This window comes from Nyctereutes procyonoides, unplaced genomic scaffold, assembly GCF_905146905.1.
Source record: "Nyctereutes procyonoides isolate TBG_1078 unplaced genomic scaffold, NYPRO_anot_genome, whole genome shotgun sequence".
Taxonomy (NCBI): domain Eukaryota; kingdom Metazoa; phylum Chordata; class Mammalia; order Carnivora; family Canidae; genus Nyctereutes; species Nyctereutes procyonoides.
The window spans coordinates 1,547,993-1,570,233 of NW_026575040.1; the positions used below are offsets into that span (position 1 = coordinate 1,547,993).

General features: G+C 43.0%; 2 protein-coding genes across 15 annotated transcripts in view; one reads left to right on the plus strand and one right to left on the minus strand.

The window, feature by feature from the left end:
• Positions 1-3,069, minus strand: part of PEAK1 (pseudopodium enriched atypical kinase 1) — a 288,824-nt gene extending 285,755 nt beyond the window's left edge. For 8 of the 11 annotated variants that reach the window (XM_055319925.1, XM_055319922.1, XM_055319933.1 and 5 more), the window contains exon 1: positions 2,973-3,069. The gene's annotated coding sequence lies outside the window, so the exon portion shown is untranslated. Of the gene's footprint in view, positions 1-2,342; positions 2,478-2,972 lie in introns of those variants that run through there. The other 3 variants (XM_055319924.1, XM_055319927.1, XM_055319929.1) reach the window with 2 other exon arrangements.
• HMG20A (high mobility group 20A) overlaps positions 2,790-22,241 on the plus strand; it is a 77,516-nt gene continuing 58,064 nt past the window's right edge. For 2 of the 4 annotated variants that reach the window (XM_055319937.1, XM_055319940.1), the window contains exon 1: positions 3,069-3,300. The gene's annotated coding sequence lies outside the window, so the exon portion shown is untranslated. Of the gene's footprint in view, positions 3,035-3,068; positions 3,301-4,437; positions 4,457-22,241 lie in introns of those variants that run through there. The other 2 variants (XM_055319938.1, XM_055319939.1) reach the window with 2 other exon arrangements.

The following is a 22,241-nucleotide window of genomic DNA, read 5'->3' on the forward strand; positions in this document are numbered from 1 at the left end:
ATGAACTATCTGTTCTGGCCTGAAAGTTCCTAGAATTTCTAGTTCTACAAGGAAAGCAAACCAGCAATGAAGGAGCCTAGACTTTCCAGGGAGCTCTAGTAACGAAAGGACTGGGATGGTGGTGAGGAGTAGGAATTACAGAGAGAACAGCAAGGAGCAAGTAAAGCTCATCACACACACCTGCCTGTCACAGTGGAAACAGGGATTTGCAGCAGTGAGATGGAACCTTGAACTCACTTTTGGCAAGCCAGGGGCCACAGTCTGGTTCCTAAATTACTTAACCCAACCAACAAAAAGAGTGTGATTTGGCAGGTTTAAACACAAACAGCTAGAGCTCAGCACCTGTTCCACTTAAACAGCACATCATTACAGTTAAAAACAACAACAAATCTCTCTCATGAAGCAAATGCTAATCTCATGATGCTTCACCATGGAGCAATTTAGAAGAGTTATTATATGAAATGTGCCAAAGCATGAATTTATGGCTGATGCTTATTTGGCAAATAAGGTTGGCACTGCTAGATGTTGAAAAACATGTATGCAAATAAGCAAATAAAAGTTTTTAAGCTCTCCGACTTAAATATTTACATTACCATAAATGTACAAAGATAAATGTTTATATGAGTACACATATAATGCATTCCAGGAACACATTTTTTAATGTGATTGTCAGAAACAGCTATAAAGTGGCATTACTTCTTTATGGGCCTCAGGGTAGACTCTTAAAAATGGATTCTGACAGAATGTTAATGGGGCCCAAACATCAGCAAGGAAGTTTCTCTGCACTATCACTGGGTAAAGTGAATACTCATCATAACAGCTCGAAGCAATCTTCTCTTGTCCTTTCGCCCAAATATTTTCTTCCCCTATTGGGACCCAGCCAAACAGAAATACCAGCTCCTAAATGGTAGAGAGGGGATGGAAAGGAGGACCACACATCACCAGCCTCAAGGAAAAGGACTTGAGGCTTCCCCCCCCCCATGTAATATAATCAAGCTACAGTCTCCAAAATAAAGACATGATAAAATATTTCCCCTTCTGACAGCTACGGAAAGAAGTTTGTTTTTCGCATACTTGGTGAATTGGTCATGGCCCAGCTCCCCGGCAATGGCAGGCACTCTGCTCCCGCTCGCCGGGAGTCCCCGGGCGGGGGCCTGAGCCGGGAGCCGCCCCACCTGCCGGGAGCGCCTGCCGCGGGCGCCGCGGGAGGCTCGGGGGGGGGGGGGTCGGGGCGGCGCGCGAGTGTCCGCGGACGCCCGGGGCCGGGGCCGGGGCCGGGGCCGGGGCGGCGCGTCGGGGTCCCCGCTGGGGAGGGCGGGCGCGGCCCGCAGCAGGCGCCCAGGTCGGCGGCCCTGCCCGAGGGCCCGGGGGCCCGGGGGAGGCTGCGAGGGAAGTCCCCGATCCGCGAGCGGGGCGGGCGTGTCGGGCTCCCGGGGCGAGGCCGCCACCACGAGGCCGGCTCCGCGCCTCCACGCGCGTCCGGGGCAGCGCTCGGGGCCGACACCGAAGTCGTGCCCTCGGCCGGCCGGGGCGGGGGGGAGGGGGAGGAGGGGAGGGAGGGGAGGGGGAGGGGGCTGCCGGCCCCGCAGCCGGCGGGTCACAAAGTAGTCACGACCGAGAGCCGAGACAAGCCGCCGCCGCCCGCAGGAGAGCCGGGCGGGCAGGGGAGCCTCCCGGGGCCGAGCGGGGCCCGCCGACACGCAGCAGCGCCCGCGTCCAGCCCCCGCAGCTGCACTTTCCCCAGCGGCAGCCCCGCCGCGCCCGGGGGCGCCCCTGCGCCAGCTCCAACTCTCCCTCCTCTGGGGGGCGCCGGGGGACCGGGGCGGCCGTCCTCGCCGGGGGGCGGGGGGAGCTCCGGGGCGGCCGTCCTCGCCGGGCGGCGGGGGGGGGCAGCGCGGGGGGTGCAGGGGGGCGGCAGGGCTCGGGGCGGCGGGGAGGGGGGTGGGGGGGAGGGTGCAGAGGGTGCAGGGGGGCGGCGGGGCTCCGGGGAGGAGTGCGGGGGGGCCGGGGGGTGCAGGGGGGGCGGCTGGGCTCGGGACGGCGGCAGGGGGGTGCAGAGGGGGACGGGGGAAGGACGGCGGGTGGGGAGCGGGGGGGTGCAAGGGAGCGGCGGGCCCCGGGGAGGAGTGCAGGGGGGGCGGGGGGGGGTGCAGGGGGCGGCAGGGCTTAGGGCGGCCGCACAGCCCGCGCCCGGCAGGACGCACCGGCCGCCTGCGCCCCCGTGGCGCCGCCCCACGACCCCGCGCGCCCCGCCCGGGCTCCGCCGGGGCAGCGCTCGCCCCCCCGGCCGGCCGGCGCCGGGGAGGGGACCGAGGGGACGCGGGCAGCCCTGCCCCCGTTACCTGGAAGGCGCGCATGCCGCTGGGGCGACCACCATCGCCGGCCGGCCCGTCCCCTGCCCGGTGACCGCGGCCGCCGCCGCGGAGCAACTGACACTAACAAGTAACTAACTACTGGCCGCCGCCGAGCCTGCCGAGCCTGCGGCGCGCGCCCGCCCGGCCCACCAGCCCGCGCTCCCGCCTCCTCCCGGCCCGCGCGCCACCCCTCCGCGCGCACCCGCCGCGGCTCCCCACGGAGCGAGCACGCGCACGCGCACGAGCCCCGCTCGGCCGTCTCCCCGGGCTCGCCCCGGCCCCGGGGGAGGAGCCACCGCGAGGCCCCGCCCACCTCCGGACCATCAGCCTATGAGGGCTCCAGACTGACCGGCGGGGGCGTGGCCGAGGGAAGAGGGCGGGACGACCAGGCCCTTGGGCTAAAGCCAAGGGAAATTCGGGTTCCGCTCAGTCCCAGACGGAAAGGGCGGCAGGACGTTTGCCCTTTCGGTGCCGAAGTCCCCTGGCCAACCTGCCGTCGAGTGCAAAACACGTGTTTCCAAGGGCCCCCAGCATCCCGTAATTACCGAGTCCTTTCTGCAGGCCTTAGCGACTTCAAAAACTACATCTCCCAGGAAGCTCCGCGAAAGCCGGCCTCACCTTGCGTCATCACGTAGTCCCTCGCCGCATTGGAACAAAATAATCCCTTCGTTTTTCTCAAGGTACGGGGGTAATAGTCCCTTTTTCTCCTCGCCGGAGCAATTCTAAACGCCATCGCGACAAGGAAAGTTGCGTCGGGGGAGGTGGCTCAGCGGCCGGGCGAAGGGAAAGGAAAGATAGCAAAAGAAAGTACTGCGGAGGAATTTCCCCCGCCGCGAGACGCCGCCGCGAGCCGAGTGCAGGCGACCGAGAGGGGCTCAGGGGATTGTCCTCCGTGCGGGGGCCTCTGCGGGCCCCGTCCCCGCCTGCCCCTGCCTCCAGCAGGCCGGTAAGCAGGGCGGGCTGCGGGGTGGCCACGGCCGAGCGGCCCTGCGCCCCCCCAACGCCGTCTCCCTTTGGCCGTTGTGGCCGGTTCGGCTCGGCTTGAGGCCGCCCGAACGGGGGCGCCCCACTTCCGGTGGGGGAGGGGCGGCCGACCCGCTTCCGGTGGGGGCGGGGGCGTGGTGCTCGTGGCGCGGCGTCCTGAGGTTCGGGGTGTGTGCGCCGCGGGGAGGGTTCGGCCGTGGCTCGCCGCCTCCCGCCCGAATTCTGGAGTTTTGTCTCCCCGCGTCAGGAGGGAAGAGCTCCTCCCCCAGGTGTTCGCAGGGCGCTGCTAGACCCCCTCGGCTCCAGCACGTCCTCGGCCGCGCGGCCGCTGCGCGCCCTCCGTGCCCCCGGCCCGAGCAGGTGGCCCGGCCCGAGCCAGGTGTCCTGGCCCAAGCAGGTGTCCTGGCCGGAGCCCGAGCCAGGTGTCCCGGCCCGAGGCAAGTGTCCTGGCCCCAGCCCGAAGCAGGTATCCCGGGCTGAGGCAAGTGTCCCAGCCGGAGCCAGGTGTCCGGCCCCGAGGCAGGTTTCCGGGCCCAAGCCTGAGGCAAGTGTCCCAGCCGGAGCCAGGTGTCCAGCCCGAGCCCGAAGCTGGTGTCTCGGCCAGAGCCAGGTGTCCCAGCCTGAAGCAGGTGTCCCAGCCTGAGCCAGGTGTCCCGGCCCAAGCCAGGTGTCCCAGCCCGAGGCAAGTGTACTGGCCCCAGCCCGAAGCAGGTGTCCCAGCCTCTCCGCCCGCCCGCCCCACGCCTGCCCCCAGGACTCTGGCGTTGGCCCGGAGTGGGGAGGCATCTTCACCTGGCAGGGGTGAAGCCTTTGGTGGCCCCTTAACCCATACCGAGTGCTCTTCGGCTCCTACACCTGTTGATTTTAGGCGGCAGCTTTCGCCTTGCAGCTGAAAACCACTTCCTCAGGCCTGAAAATTCTTACCTGTCCCTGTCACGGAGCTCCTGGGACAGCTGTGCGTCCGTACATTCCCCCACCACCACCTTTGTAATTTAAGTAATTTCAGCTCCGATGAAAACCTAGTATCTGCCCTTTCTGTTTGCAAACCGTGCTGCGGAGATCATGGTACTCAGGTTTTAAGCAAGCAGGGCATTTGGCTCACGGAGGACAGAGGATGGGTAAGACAGGACTTTTTATTTTTTTTTCCTATGTTGTCAGTGTTTTATTGTAAGAAGCGATGTGTAAAGTGGTAATAAACACTCAATTTTTCTTGGCTTCGCCTTTCAAGTATCACAGGTGTGTGTGTTTGTACTAAAGGAATCCATCCGTTTGGAGCCTATGAAATCTCAATTGTAGTGATTTTATTTTATTTTAATTTTTTGTAGTGATTTTAGAATATCAAGTAAACTGTAAGGTCTTTAAAGGATTTTTAAAAGCATAAGGCCCATGTTTTGTTTTGTTTTTTTCCTTTGGGATTTGTTACCTATTCTACCCTCTGAATTTGCAATTGTCTTAATTCTAGTTGTTTGAAAAAGCCATTATTACTTATTAGAAAAATGTGGGATTCTTTTGTTTGTTTGTTTGAATTCATGAGAGGCAGAGAGAGAGAGAGACAGAGACAGAAGCAGAGACACAGACAGAGGGACAAGCAGGCTCCCTGCAAGGAACCCAGTGTGGGACTCAATCCCGGATCTCCAGGATCACGCACGCCCTGGGCCAAAGGCAGATGCTAAACCGCTGAGCCACCCAGGGATCCCTGAAAAAATGTGTTTTAAACTAAATATTACAGTAAGGGAAAAAATACATGTTTTAACCTTATGTAAACATTGGGGGGGGAATCTAAGACCCTAGAATCAGTGAGTTATCCTTTGAATGACTACAGAATTTCTGCAGTAATTGAAAAGGCAAGACACGATAATGTCTATGTTATTATTAATTGAAGGTTAGGGACATGTAGACTGCCTCAAGCAAGTATTAATTAATTGATTGGACAGAAAGTGTTCACTGTCTTCCATATTAATAAAGTATAAAAGAAAATGTGATACGATCACCCTGACAAATTAAACTATAGTATTAGGAATTACTGCAGTAAGCAAAGATCGTGGAACTTTTAAATGAAAAAGAGAAAATTTAGTTAAAATATTGATTGAGATACAGTAGTATTGCCTTTAGGAAACTAGAGAGCAAAGGAGTTTTTTTAATTGGGTCTTTATGCTATTCCATAGAAGAATTGCAGTATAACAGAAGAAAATTTGCTGCAGCTGAAAGACAAGCAGCTTGCAGAACTGTTTTGAAGAAAGTAATATATACACCACATATCTGAAAGAAGACATTTTGTGACAAGTGGCAGTTTTTCATTGGTCCCATCAAAGAAGAAATCTTAGAAAAGCCTGTGAAAAACAGAGAGCAAGTCCATGGAGCCTGGCTTTTATTTTCTTTAAATCTTTAAAAAGTGTTTCTTTAGAAAGGCTTGTTATCTTCCAAAGATTTTTTTTTTCCCTCTGTGCTCTCTGTTGCAGTTTTCTTTGTATGTTTTAATAGAATCAAAATTAGAAATATAGGGCCGCCTGGGTGGCTCAGTCTGTTAAATGTCTGCCTTTGGCTTGGGTCATGATGGAGCCGCAGTCAGGCTCCCTGCCTTGTGAGGACTGTGATTCTCTGCCCTCCTGGCCCCTCTCCTTCTGCCCCTCTTCCTGCTCCTGCTCTCTCTCAAGTAAATAATTTAAAATTTTTTTACAAATTAGAAAAAGACTTAGGGAAGTGAACTCCACTACTCCTTAGAGTTAATGATTTTGAGATTTTCATTCCATTTCTTACTATCTATAAGCAAGAAATTGTCAGTACTTTTAGGGTACTCAGATTAGGTTTTTCTTTTCCAAAGAAACCATTTTCTTTTCCAGAAACAGCCATTGGTTATACTGCTCACAAAAGTTTAAAATATTAAAACAATAAGTTAAAATTCTGGATTCCATTTCACTGAAATTTGATTATCCAGAGTGCTAGGTACTATTTTTTTTTTAAGATTTTGTTTATTCATGAGAGACACAGAGAGAGAGGCAGAGACATAGGCAGAGGGAGAAGCAGGCTCCACGCAGGGAGCCTGATGTGGGACTCCAGGATCACGCCCTGAGCCAAAGGCAGACACTCAACCACTGAGCCACTCAGGCATCCTGCTAGGTACTATATTAAGTGCAAAAGTGTCTTTTAATTTCTTTTGTCCATCTCTCTCTTTTTTTTTTAAGATTTTATTTATTCATTTGAGAGAGAGCAGGAGCAGAGAGAGGGGCAGAGGGAGAAGCATACTCCCCACTGAGGAGGGTGGGGAGCAGGACTCAACCCTAGGATCCTGAGATCATGACCTGAGTCAAAGGCAGATGCTTAATGATCTGAGTACACACACACACACACACACATCCGGCCCCCTCCACCAATTACCTTTTTGTATGTTTGTTATTTTGGTAGTTTGTTTCGGCCATGGGGTTGAGTGTTGAAGAAAGTATCCTAACTACTTGAATGGTTTTTAAACTTACTACTCTGCTGTCTTTTCTTTTTTTCCTGCTGTCTTTATTTCAAGAACTTCAAGAGGATTCAAATGAAAATACCCCTTACATGACTTTTCATTATGTCAGCAAAAGTTTATTGAATGCTTACTGTGGGATAGACCCTATTCTGGGAACTTGTGATGTGTCAGTGAATACAGACAAATAACCATATTGTCTTGGAATTTACTCTCTAGTCTCCAAATAAAAAGTGGAATAGTGCTCCCTTGGTATCCCTAAATAAGATCTATCGTATAATCATTGTTCGTACTGAATTGAGAGCAGCCCTAAACTTCATCTCTCTTGATCTTGATCTCTAAGCCATTCTAAACCCAGTTTTGAATATTTCAGTGTAATTTTTCTCCAGACCATTAAAGCTCCTTTGTTAAGTATTTAGTGCTTTTTTTTTGGCGCATGCATCATGAACTTATCATTCTGGCCTCCTTTATGTAGTAAAAACAAAAGTGAGCAATACAGAAAATAGGGGATCAGAGAGGCCTAGTTCCAAATCTGATGTCCACCTTTACTAGCTGAGCTTACTAGCTTGGTTACCTTGAACAATTTATTTGATCTCTCTGAGCCTCAGTTACCATACCTAAATAGGGTTGTTTGGTGGACTGAGGATAGTCTGTGTAAATCACCTGGCACAATGCCTAGAGTTAGGAGCTTAATGTAATTACTTTATTCCCAGTCTCTTCTGCTATTTTGGCTATTAGGATTTGCCTGTGTGTTTTAAACCTTACATGTCCTCAAAAGTATGGAGATGCAGTGCTAGAATTTTTGAAATTATGCCTTCCCCCAGCAGCTTGTTTAGCAATCCAGATTTTATTTTTTATTCCTTATGGAAAGGAGAAATCTCTAATTTCCATGATCACTTTAGAAAATATACATAATAGAAAAATTTCAAGAAAAGATTAGGGAATCACTAAAGTAATATGAATTGTAGAAAGACTTTCAAATGATTCTTCTAAACCTACTTTTTTAATATATATATTTTATTTGTTTATTTGAGAGAGAGAGTGAGAACAAGCAGAGGGAGCTACAGAGGGAGAGGGAGAAGCAGCCAACCCGCTGGGCAGGTAGCTGGATATGGGGCTAGAACCCGGGACCCTGGGCCAGAACCTGAGCTGAATGCAGATGCTTAACCAACTGAGCCACCCAGGCACTTCATTCTCAACCTATTTAGTCACTAAGCCTAACATTCAAGAGCCTTCACTCATTACCCATCTACACATTCCTAACTGGACTGGTCTCTTTAAAAAATTCTGTAGTGTACCCAGCCTTACAATCATTGTTCTTGCTATCCTCCTCCTGAAACACTTTCTCTTTTCCTAGGAATCCCTATTTATCAAAATGCCATCATCTTGGAGGCCCCATCATTTTCAGTACTTTGGGAAGTATTTTCTGATGTCTATCCTTCTCCACTCTTTCAAGCATGTATGCTCTGCTCATTGACCCTCCAGAGCCTTTTGTACTTTCCTTATGCCATTTGATACCCAGTACTGCTGCTGTTGTTGGCTTTTGTCGTTGCTTTTTTTTTTTTTAATGTAGAGCTTATCTGCTGCCATAAAAGGCTGCATTTTATCTTATTCCTGTCCATGTCTGCTGAAATACGTGGCACAGTGCTATTCACAAGTATCCAGTGCATATTGTGGAGTTGAATTGGCACTTGGGGTATGATGGAATTTCGTAACTTTTGTGCACTATTTATACCCAACATTAAACACAGTGACGGTGTACAACTGAAATATCTGCCAAATGAAGGAATGAATAGCTCCTTATTCTCACATTTGTGACCATCTCAGGGTGTCAGTGTAGCAATGAGCATATATTAAATAACTACTGTATGATCAAACTGTAAGAATTAATCTCTGTACTCAATTTAATTGAAAAGAAGTTAAAATTAATATGTGTAGACTGAAGACTTCAGGTGTTTGAAGGTGCAGTGGAGAGGTCAGTATAGAATTGTTTGCATTGTGAGAGATAACCCAAGCTATCTGAACTCAGAAACAATAGATTTGGATATCAAGAGATACTTAACTTGCATTTCCATTCATAGTTTGCATACCCAAGAAAATTGAAAATATATTCACACAAAAACTTTTATGCAAGTGTTCATATTGCATATTGTTCATAACAGCATTACTCATAAGAGTCAAAAAATAGAAACAAACCAAAATATTCATCAATTGATAAATAAAGTGAGGTATAGCCATACAAAGAAATATTATTCATCAATAAAGAGGAATGAAGTAGTGATACATACTATGTCATGGGTGAACTTTGAGGATATTACACTCAAGTGAAAGAAGCCAGACACAGAAAGCCATATAATGTATGATTTTATTTATATGAGATGTCCATAGAGACAAAGTATATTAGAGGTTGGCAGGGGTTGGAGGTGGGGGATGGGGAGTGACTGTTAACGGGTATAGAGTTTCTTCTGGGAGTAATGAAAATGTTCTGGAATTAGATAATGGTGATGGTTGTACAACCTTGATACTAAAACACCTCGTATAACCAACATAATAAAAACCACTGAAATTGTACACTGAAGAGGTATATGAATTATATCTTTAAAAAAGAAGGAGGGACGCCTGGGTGGCTCAGCGGTTAAGCGTCGGCCTTCGGTTCAGGGTGTGATCCTGAGGACCCAGAATCAAGTTCCACATCGGGCTCCCTGCATGGAGCCTGCTTCTCCCTCTGCCTGTGTCTCTGCCTCTCTCTCTGTGTCCCTCATGAATAAATAAAATATTTTTTTTAAAAAGGAGATACTTAAATCTGAAGAATTTGGATTTTGGATGGAACTGGAAGAAAGAAGCAAGAGTATGGAAGCAAGGAGGTGATAATTTTTCCTCAGATCCTAGAGGGAAATATAAGTGGCTAGGTACAAGACTAAGGATATGGTGAGGATGGGTGTGAAGGTTTCTGGCTATCTTGTGTCTTAAATAAACCAGGAAGTGAGGCAGTTGATTAGAAAGGTGTTGACAAAGGAGAAAAACATCCTAGGATTTTGAAGGAAGCATCAGATTTCTTTTTGATTTGGTCAAGGATGTGGTATCATCAACTTGGTTTCCTTGTGAAGGTCAACTGAATTTAGAGGATAAAAGTATCAGAAGTTAAGGGGGTAGCAATTGTTGATAGCAATCAACAATGAAGTTAATGGAAAAGGTTGAAGAACAGACACTAGACAAAGTTACAAGAATTTGATTCTAAAATTATACTGAGATGATGAAATCAGAAAATCTTAAATGAGAGGGAACCAAGGGCAGTGATTTGAAGAGGTCAGTGCAAATAAAGGTATTCATTTGAAGATGTATTTGAGTACCTTTTATGTGCCAGGCATTGTTAAGTAAAACTGTAGCTGTTATCTTTATTTGAATTTTTGTCTTACAATAAAGTCTTTTGAGATTATTGGTTCTAAGAGTTTGGATATCTTATAGTTCTCGATACAATACTGTATTATTTCTCTGAAAGGTTGTACTAATTTTGGGTGCCACCAGCAATGTATGAGTGTGTTGTATTCCCCATAATTTCACCAGCAAGTTTTTGTCTAATGGAAAAGATACAAAATTATTCTTCATTTTGGCTGTTGCTTTTAATACACCACTTTCTATACCATGGAACTGGCATCTATTGGAGCATGAAAGAATTAAAAGCCTTTATATTTGCTCCCCCATCTAGAACAGATTTTTTTTAAAAAAAGATTTTATTTATTCAGAGAGAGAGAGAGAGAGGCAGAGACACAGGCAGAGGGAGAAGCAGGCTCCATGCAGGGAGCCCGACGTGGGACTCGATCCAGGGTCTCCAGGATCACGCCCTGGGCTGCAGGCGGCGCTAAACCGCTGCGCCACCGGGGCTGCCCTAGAACAGATTCTTTAAAGGATTTGGGTTTTTTAAGGAACCTAGAAACCAAACCAGCTTCTAATTTGAATCAACTTAAAAACTACTTTATTTAATGGCACTCTCCTTATTTTCTAGATATTCGTATTCAAACCAAAGTTAGCCATAATGCCAAATACCATTTGACTAACTTAATTTTAATAATTGGATGTTGTGGGTATTGACTAACTTCATTTTACCTATGAAAAAATTGAGACTTAGAGAGCTTAGGTCACTTGCCAAAATCACTTAACCAATAAGTGATACGGACAGCATTTGAATGCCTCTCAGGCAAGTTATCATTCTCATACTCCATAATCCTTCATTATCTCTACTAAAATTTTCTAGAGGCTAACAGAAGCTGGAAGAGAAATGGCACTTAGATAGTCAGGCACTTATCTATGCATATAATGAATCGGAGAAGTTTTTTGTTTGTTTCATATTGTTTTTCTTAGGTAGGTTACAATGCGTAGACAAAGAGAGAAAGGTCTCTCTTTAAGCCTACATTTCAGGGCCCTTTCTGTTTATCCCTGATGAGCAGGTACATACTGTCCCAAAATCTATAATAGGAGCAAAGGAGAAAGAGGAAGGCAGTGATAGAAAAGCAACTGCCATTGAGTATATACATTGAGATTCATCTGATGGTCAAAGGAGCAGACAAATGGCCCTAAGAGAATCCCATAAAGTAACTTTTAAAATAATAACTTCACATCTAACCTGGTAATGAGGTTAATAAGATGATCAAATTTTTTTAAAAAGATACTCAAATCGTAGTAGGCATTAGCAAAAGAAAAATTCTTCCACTTTTATTCAAGTATCATATACTCGCTAAATATATTTAAGATTAGGAATATTTTTTTTCAAAAGATTTTATTATTTAAGAGAGAGGGAGAATGAGCGGCAAAAGGGGCAGAAGGAGAGGAAGAAGTAGACTGCCCATGAGCAGGGAGGCTCCATCCCAGGATCCTGGGATCAAGACCCAAGCTGAAGGCAGACACTTAACTGACTGAGCCACCCAGGCACCTCAAGATTAGAAATATTAAACAAGAGATGTCATGTTCCAATACTGGCTTATAGTTAGATAAAATACAATCCCAATATATAGGTAAGATGATGAAGGCCCAAAATTATGCACCAAGCAAATAACATAACAGGTGCTAGGACACAGGCCGCCTGCTTCCCAGTATGGTTTACTGAATTGGCTAAAAGAGAAAACAGTAACATGTGGGGTTATTTTGTCATTTATATGCATAATTTTTTATAATTTAATATGTTATCCTCAAGGGAGATTATTTCTTTGTGTATCTTCAAGCAGCAGTAATAAAGATCCACACACCAGATTACTAAATGTTAGAATGTTAGGTTAGAATAAGCAATACTAAAGAGCAAGTTAAACCCAGGTATATCAGATAGCCAATCTGTAAATTACACCTAAATAATATTTATCTGTATCCAACATTGCATTGATGAGGGTGGGAAACGCATATCTTTTGAAACTTTATCACAGAAACATTATTCATAAGCAATTGTGTATATTTTTTTTAAGATTTATATTCATTTATGAGAGAGGGGGAGAGAGAGAGAGAGAGAGAGAGAGGCAGAGACACAGGCAGAGAGAGAGGCAGGCTCCATGCAGGGAGCCCGATGTGGGACTCGATCCTGGGACTCCAGGATCCTGCCCTAGGCCAAAGGCAGGCGCTTAACCACTGAGCCACCCAGGCGTCCCAGATTATGATGTATATGTATGTGTATTTATATTGAAGCATTTGAATTTTAACACAGCCCAGTCCTTTTTCCATTCCTAGTCCTTTAAGTGAAACTAATAACCCTCTTTCACAGGAATTAGTATCCAGGTACTCCATTCTTTCTTAGCCTCAGAATATGTATCTTCTCTTTCCCATCTCTACATTTCTTTCATTTCTATACTCCATAGCTTTAATTCCAATTCTAACACAAACCCTTCATTTGTTCCTGGTAGCATCCCAATTACCACAATTCTTTGGGGAAACGAGATAGCTGTTATATCAGCAAAATTCTGTTATATCAGAATAATAAAGTATTCGTAGTCTTGAGCTGGTAATTGCAGTGCTAGGATTTTATTCTAAGAAAATACTTCAAATAAGGAAAGTAGTTAAAGGCACAAAATATTAATAGTATTGATATATACTGTCTAAGAAATATAAATATCCAACAATAAAGTAAAGGTTAAGCAAATTATTACTTCCCCACTCAGTAGGCTATTAGACACTTTTCACAATAGCTTCTTTTAAAATTTATAGAAAGATGTTTTAAGAATGTTTTTCAGGGCAGCCCAGGTGGCTCAGTGGTTTAGCGCCACCTTCAGCCCAGGGTGTGACCCCCCGGGGTCCCAGGATCAAGTCCCATGTCGGGCTCCCTGCATGGAGCCTGCTTCTCCCTCTGCCTGTGTCTCTGCCTCTCTCTCTCTTTCTGTGTCTCTCATGAATAAATAAAATCTTTAAAAAGTAAGTAAAATAATGTTAAAAAGAATGTTTTTTCAAAAAAGGAAAAATAAATGGAAGAAGAGAAAAACTGATGTGATTAGTGTATATTTCTGAAGCATTTGTATTTTCTGTGTAATAATAACTGACATTTATTGAGCATTTAACTGGTTTCAGATACAATATGAAAGCAGTATTATAGAAGTGGTATTGAGTAGTTGGTAAGAAAAGTGCTCTAGAGTCAATCCTAGCTCCATCACTTACCAGTAAGTGACCTTGGAAAGGAAATGGGAGATAAAAACCATACCTCCATTAAATCATTAAATCCATATAAAGTGCCTGTCACATAGTAAGCCTTCATTAAGTGTTTTTGTTACTAGACATTTTACAAATGCATTTCATCTTCACACCCTCATAACTTTATAAGATAGTAGTTTCATTTCACATAAATGAAAATTGAAGCTCAGAATGTTTAAATATCTAGGTTAAGTAATTTGCCAAAGCCACACAGCTTATAAGTAGTAGAGTTTTGATTGAGAACTCTGGTATCACTTCCACTCACTTTTGCTGTGAATAACATGAAAAGGCAGATAATATCCAAAAAAAAGAAGAAAAAGAAAAGAATTCTGAGGGTATCAGAGACATACTGAGGGAGCCAGAACTTAAGAAACCAAAATTATGGAGCCCAGGCAACTTTAAAGAAGTGGGCTTATGTTCTATGCTTCTCCTTTCCCCTCTAGGAATTTGCTTAATTCATAGGACAATAGAAGAAGTTACAGAACTTAGCAGAGGATTTCTGCTAGAAGCAGAGGAGCCAGTGTAGAGTTGGTACATAAAAATTGGGGTTTAGGGATGCCTTGGAGGCTCAGCGGTTGAGTGCCTGCCTTTGGCCCAGGGCATGATCCTGGGGTCCCAGGATCTAGTCCCATATGGGGCTCCCTGCATGGAGCCTGCTTCTCCCTCTGCCTGTGTCTCTGCCTCTCTCTCTCTTTCTGTGTCTCTCGTGAATAAATAAAATCTATTTTTAAAAATTAGGGTTTAGGGATTCCCCAGGTGGCCAGTGCTTAAGAGCCAAAATCCTAAAAGAGAAGGTTAGGCACCAAGAAATTATTTTTTTAAATTTATTTGTCCCTCAAGGTATTTGCTGCAGAGTCAAAGGCTAAGAAGCTAAGCAGAAAACCCCTGAAAAGCAGAGTGAAATTTTTGTCTATCTCATGATGTTAAGAAGCAAAAGATAAGGGATCCCTGGGTGGCGCAGCAGTTTGGCGCCTGCCTTTGGCCCAGGGCGCGATCCTGGAGACCTGGGATCGAATCCCACGTCAGGCTCCCGGTGGATGGAGCCTGCTTCTCCCTCTGCCTGTGTCTCTGCCTCTCTCTCTCTCTCTCTGTGACTATCATAAATAAATAAAGAAAAAATATTAAAAAAAAAAAAAGCAAAAGATAAAATTCAGGTCCCTCCAAGGAGGAAAGGACCAATAAATATCCCAGACTTTCAAGTGGGATTGGATGCAATCTAGAGACAGAGAGCCTTACAAAAATTACCACCTAACTTCAAATCAGCTCAGTTTCTGATTAAAATAAGATGATCTGGGGCAGCCCCAGGTGGCTCCACGGTTTAGCGCCACCTTCAGCCCAGGGCCTGGTCCTGGGGACCCTGGGATCGAGTCCCATGTCGGGCTCCCTGCATGGAGTGTGCTTCTCCCTCTGCCTGTGTCTCTGCCTGCCTGCCTCTCTCTCTCTCTCTCTCCCTCATGAATAAATAAATAAAATCTTAAAAAAATTTTAAATAAGATGATCTGTCTATTGTTTCATTCCAGAGAAGAGAGTGATTTCTCTTTGAAGGAAGTAGTATCATCCAAAGCTTCTATAATTTTTCATGTATCAGATCTACCTTGCTACCAAGGATTACCAGACATATGAAAATAATAGAATTGAGAGAAAATGTAGACAATGGGAACAGATAAAGTAATACAGATATTGGAGTTATTGGACGCAGACTGTGACTAATATGTTTGTTTGGGTTTTTTAAAGATATTTATATATTCATGAGAGACACAGGCAGAAGGAGAAGCAGGTTCCTCTCAGGGAGCCCGATGCAGGACTTGATCCCCAGACCCAGGATCACCCCCTGAGCCACAGGTAGACACTCAACCACTGAGCCACCCAGGCATCCCTGTGACTAATATGTTTTTAAAAATAGATGCTAGAGTGGAAAATGTCACTAGAGAAGTACAATTTATTTTAAAAATCATTTGGAAGTTCTAGAAACCAAAAAATAAAATGATTGAAACTAAGAACTATTAATAGGATTTAACAAGCCAGAAGAGGTGAATTGGAAGATAAAGCCTTAGAGAATATCTGATTGAAGCATGGAAAAGAAAAAGGATGAAAATATAATAAAAAGTATAAAAGAAATGTGGAAGGCTGAATAATGGCCCCTGAAAGATGTCCATATCCTAATCCCAGAACCTGTGCATGCATTACCCCACATAGTAAAAAAGAACTAAATTAGGAATCTTGAGGGAAGATTATCCTGGATTCTCTGTTTATGTCCTGTATAATCAGAAGGGTCTTAAGTAGGAGGCAAGAAGATAAGAGATATAGAAAAAAGATATACAGAAGCAGGTGATAGAGAAGACAAGATGCTACACTCTTGGCCTTGAAGATGGAGGAAGGGGCCGTAAACCAGGGAATGGAGACAGCACCTAGAAGCTGGAAAAGGCAAGAAAATGGATTCTTCCCTAGAGCCTCCAGATGAATCTAACTCTTTGGAACCATTTTAGACTTCTAGTACTCAGACTATAAGAAAATAAATTTGTATTACTCTAAGCTAATAGTTTTTTGGTAATTTGTTATAGCAGCAATATGAAAATGGGAAATGATGAAAAAGTCTGATACATTTGTAACTGGACTCCCAGAAAAGAAGAGAGAAAATTAGAGGAAGCAATGTTTGAAGAGGTAATGTGTTATGACTAATTGTTAACCTTTGGTAGGTAGATCTCTGGGGGTCAGGTGGTGAAGCACATCAATAAAAGACTATAAGGAAATTGAAATTGAAAAATTGAAATAGAAAAATATATTTCTCACAGGTCTAGAGGAAGTACACCTTGTACACCTTGAGGGACCATACAGGAAGATCAAGGCAGGGTGCAGATAAAGAGAGCCACAGGACCTGGGGCATATGCCTTTATGAGGCTCCATGGATGGAGTGCTTTGCAGTTCCTAGGCTAAGACTTGACTGATCAGTTGAAACCAAAAGAACAGAATTTGGTAAGCTCCAAGGGGATCTTAACCTAGGCAGTACACAAGGGGAAGGTCCTGTGAGGCAGGAGAGACTGTTATCACAAAGGCTGTTGGGGAAGTCATACCAGGAACTTAAATTATGTGTGACTTAAATTATGTGTGACTCTGCAGGCTCTTACCTAAGGTATCTGCTTTGATGAAGGGTGAATGTCAGTTTAAGCTCCCCTCACCCACCTGGACTGCTTGACCAAACAAAATGGACACCAAGGCAGCAATACCATGGAGTAGCTTCGCTGAACTTTTGACATAATGACAGAATTTTCCAAGACAGATGAAAGACATCAAGCCATGGATTTCAGAAGTATTATAAACCCCAAGCAGACTAAATGCAAGGAATGAATGAATACATACATACATACAAGGAATACCAAACTTAGGCACTTTGTAGTAAAACTGCTAAAATTAGCCGGAGAATTAAAGACCCTTCATATTCAAAGAAACAATAAGACTAACTTCTCTCTTTTTTTTTTTTTAGTTTTTTTAAAATTTATTTTTATTTATTTTTTATTTTTTTGACATCTGACTTCTCAACAGAAATAATGGAGGTCAAAAAACAAAAGAATGTTGTTCCATTGTTCCATTGTTCACTGCTGCCTTCACCCAGGGTGTGGTCCTGGAGACCTGGGATCAAGTTGCACCTCTGGCTCCCTGCATGGAGCCTGCTAATCCCTCTCCTTGTGTCTCTGCCTCTCTCTCTGTGTGTCTCTCATGAATAAATAAATAAAATCTTTTTTTAATGGAATATAATATTTAAAGTCCTTAAAATAACTGTCAATCTAAAATTCAATTCCCAATGAAAATGTTCTGAAGTACATGAGATGTAAAGAGATTAACAAAAAAATAACTAAAACAACATAGTGTATACAGACCCTCATTAAAGAAAAAAGCAGAAACACCTACAGGTAATTTTTCAAACAGAAGAAAAATGGTCCTAGATGGAAACTTGAAGGTTCAAGAAAGAAATGAAGAGCAACACAAAGGATAAAAACACAGATACAGCTATATTATTAACTATATAAAAACAACAATAATGTCTTTTGGGGTTTTAAATATATATACAAAATCAAAATGTATGATAATTGTAGCACAAAAGGTGGAATCAGTGTAAATGGAAATAAAATATACTAAGCTCTTAGCATTGTGTGGGAAGTAGAATTACTAATGTTTTATTAGACTAAAGTCAATGATGTATGTTGTAATCTCTAATGTAACCAATAAAAGAACAGTAAGTGAATGTATAGCTAGGAGAAAAACTGAATGAAAAACCACTAGATTAATCCAAAAGAAGGAAGGAAAAGAGAAAGACACATAACAGACGAGACATATAGAAACAATAACGTAATAGGTAGAAACCAAATTTTACTTAAAGACCGCTTAAGAGACAGTAAATGTCAGATTGTTTTTAGTCTAACTACATACTGGTTATGAAAAATGCAACATAAATGTAAAGACTCAGAAAGATTGAAAGTATATGAATGGAAAATATTCAAACACTAAACAAAAATATGTATTAATAGCAATACGCAGTAGACTTCAATACAAGAAGAATAACTAGAAATAAGAATATTTCGTAATTCTAAAAGGGTCATTTTTTTAAGATTTTTTTTTTTTAAGTAATCTACACCCAATATGGGGTTCAAATCCACAACCCAAAGATCAAAAGTCACATTCCACTGACTGAGCCAGCCAGACACCCCCAAATGATCATTCTATCAGGAAAATGTAAGAACTGTAAGTTTGTATGTCTAGTAATACAGCTTCAAAAATGTTTTTTCAAGTTCACAAGGACCCTTTACCAAAATGGATCATATGATGGGCCACAGAGAAAGTCTTAACAAATTTAATCCAGGATATGTTTATCTGACCATAATAGAGTTAAGTAAGAAATGGATTATAAAAGAGTACCTAGCAAACTCCTCCCAAAATACATTTCCAAATAACACATTGGATCAGAAAGAAAGCACTATGGAATTAGAACACATTTCCAACAGAATAATAATGAAAGTACAATATATTAAAATATATGTGGAGGGATCCCTGGGTGGCACAATGGTTTAGCGCCTGCCTTTGGCCCAGGGTATGATCCTGGAGTCCCGGGATCGAGTCCCACATCAGGCTCCCTGCATGGAGCCTGCTTCTCCGTCTGCCTGTGTCTCTGCCTCTCTCTGTCTGTGTCTTTCATGAATAAATAAATAAAATCTTTATAAATAAATAAAGTATATGTGAACCTACTAAAGCTATATATGACGGGAAATTTATAGCTATAAATATATTAGAAAAGAAAAAAAGTCAAAAATCAATGATAAATATCCATCTCAAGAAATTAGGAGAACAGCAAACCCAAAGTAAGTAGAAGAAAGGAAATTATAAAATAAAAATTAGTGAAATTGAAGCCAAATGTACAATTGGAAATATCAACAAATCCAGAAGTTCATTCTTTGAAAAAATCAGTAAGATGCATAAACCTCTAGCAATACAGATCAGGATAAAAGAGAACACGATACTAGGAATGAAAAGAAGACATTTCTCCACAGATTCTACAGATGTTAAAATGTTAAGAAAATATTATGAACAACTTTATGCAAGCAAATCTTAAATTTCAGGTGAAATGGTAAACATACTTTACCAATATTGGCATATGAAGTAACAGAATTTTTAAATACCGCTTTTACCTGTTAAGAGACATTGAATCCATTATTTAAATGTTGTCACCAAAAACAACATACCTAGATGACCTGATTGATGAATCTTTTTTTTTTTTAAGATTATTTATTTATTTGAAAAAAGGAGAAGCATACTCCCTGCTAAGCAGGGAGCCCGACTTGGTGCTCTTTCCCAGGACCCTGGGGTCATGACCTGAGCCAAAGGCAGATGCTTAACCAACCAAGCCACCCAAGCACCCACTGGTGAATTCTTACAGCGTTTAAAGAAGTAGCCCTAATCTTAACTCAAGTTCTTCCATAGAATTTCTGAAATGAGCAAAGCCTTGATGCCAAAACCCAACCATCACATTTTGAGAGAAGATATTTACAGGCCAGTCTCGTTGATTAACATAAATGTATTATTTGGGAATGTAAAACATCTAAAAGAATCTACAAATTATTAGAATTAATAAATGAATTTAACAAGACTAAAGATCAAGAGTCAGCCACCAGATTCTCCTCCAGGCTGCCACTCTAAGACCTTAGCCAAATCTAGGAATTTGGTTCTATTAGCTTGGCCAAATCCTGACTCAAACTTCTCCACGTATAAAATGAGATTATAATGCCAATCATCTTTACCTAAAGAGTCTTTTGAAAAAAATGAAATAAAATAATAACATGTGAGGGATGCCTGGGTGGCTCAGTGAGTTTTAGCAGCTGCCTTTGGCCCAGGCCATGATCACAGGGTCCTGGGACTGAGCCCCCACATTGGGCTCCCTGCTCAGCAGGGAATCTGCTTCTCCCTCTACGCAAGGTCAAAATGCAAAATTAATTTGTATAAAGCAACCATAAGTTAGAAAATAAAATTTATGAAAACAATACCATTTATAGTGGAATCCAAAAAAATCCCACAAGTCTCGCAAGACCTTTCAACAGAAAACTGACAGAAATTAAGAGCTAATCTATAGTCAGATTGGGAAACTCAATACTATGAAGGTTGACTTCTTCCCAAATTGGTCTATAGATTAAATAGAATCCTAATAAAATGTCAAATTAGTTTTAACATCCACATGGACATGAAAAGGACTAAAAGTAGTCAAGACAATCTTAACAAAACTGGAGGACTTTCATTGCCAGGTAGCAGGATCTATTAAAAAGCTGCAGTAATTAGCGTCATATTCACACAAGGATAGATAAATGGATATATGGAACAGAATAAAGAGCCCAGAAACAGTCTAACACATATGTGTTTAGTTGATTTACAACAGCAAAGGTACTGCAGCACAGTAGAGAAAAACAGATTTTTCAGCAAATAGTGCTAGGTCATGAGAAGAGGAAAAAAAATGAGTCTTGATTCCTACCTCACAAGAATCACTTCCAGTTGGATCATAGATCTAAATGTTAAAGATAAAACTTTACGAAAAAGACACCTTCGGGATCCCTGGGTGGCGCAGCGGTTTGGCGCCTGCCTTTGGCCCAGGGCGCGATCCTGGAGACCCGGGATCGAATCCCACATCGGGCTCCCAGTGCATGGAGCCTGCTTCTCCCTGTGTCTCTGCCTCTCTTTCTCTCTCTGTGACTATCATAAGTAAATAAAAAAAATTAAAAAAAAAAAAAAAAGAAAAAGACACCTTCAATTGGAAAAGGTGAGGATCCAAAAAGGAAGAAGATTGCTAAATTGGACTTTTATTAAAATTAACTTATGTTCATCCAAAGACATATGTATCTAATTATCCTTAGTCCTTGAATAAATTCAAATCAAAACCACAGTGAGATAGCACTACATACCCTAAGAAATAACTGAGATTTTAAAAGACTGACAATATCACGTATGTTGTCGTGGAACAACTGAAAACTATGCTACTGGTATGTGTGTATGCAAATCGTTAAAAGTATTTTGAAAATCAGTTTGGCTGTATATTCTAAAAGGGAACGTGTATACCCTCTAACCTAGCTATTCTGGGGTGTACGGCCCACAGAAATCTATACATATATTCACCAGAAGATAAGAAAGAACAAGAGTATTCATAGTAGAATTATTAGTAGCCTTAACATCCATCAAAGTAGAAAGGGTGAGTAAATTCTAATAACAACATGGATGATCATCAAGCATAATACTGAGCAAAAGAAGCCAGACACCAATGAGTATGTAGTATATGGATAAAGTTTGAAAACAAGCAAAACAAATTTATGATGTGAGAAATCACACTAGTGACTTTCATGGAGATAGTGAATGGAAGGGAGAAAGTCATACTTTTTCACAAGCTATGGGCTTATAATTTGTATATTTTTTTTTCTAATTCAGTTTACTGAACCTCCTCCAAATTACTTTAAAGGCTATTTTTCTAGATACCCCCTGCCACAAACCATGTCAATGATATGCTTATCTACAACCACCACTCCATCAGAAGCATCTTGCCAGATCAACTGATAACTTCCATGTTGCCAAAAATGGACATCTTTCACATTCTCGTTTAATCTCTCAGCAACATTTGGATTTATTTCTTCAAATACCCTTCGACACCACTCACTCCTGCTTTTCTGGCGGCCTCTGTTCACGTCTTCTCAGTATCATAAGATTCTTAGGGTTTGCAAACCTCTGTTCATCTATTGAATTCCTCAGGACTCAATCCTCTTTCCTTACTCTCCCATCTCCCCGGGATATCTCTTACATTCTTGACTTAAAATACCAGCCACCATATGTGCTAAAAATTCCTAAATTCCTATCACCAGCCCAGACTTCTGAGCTCTAGGGTCTGGTGTTCAGCTTCCAACTTGATATTTGTCTCAAAGGCATCTTAATGAATATATTCAATCTTAAGCTGTTGCTCTTTCCCTATTTCCCCATCATCTTCGGGCTTTGTGACCTCTATAAATATTTACTAACTTCCTAATTAGACATCTTTAATCACTCTAGAGACCTCTCAATACCTTACACATGTCACATGGCATAGGCATACACACACACACACTCATCCAGACCACTACCAGATTCTATCAGTCCTGCTTCCTGAATACATTTTGAATCCCTCTCTGCTATATCTCTACTCCACTATGCTATTTCAAGCCACCATCTTGCTGTGGTGGACTAGCTGTAGCTTCTCAACTGGTTCTTCTGGATCCATTCTTACTATTCAT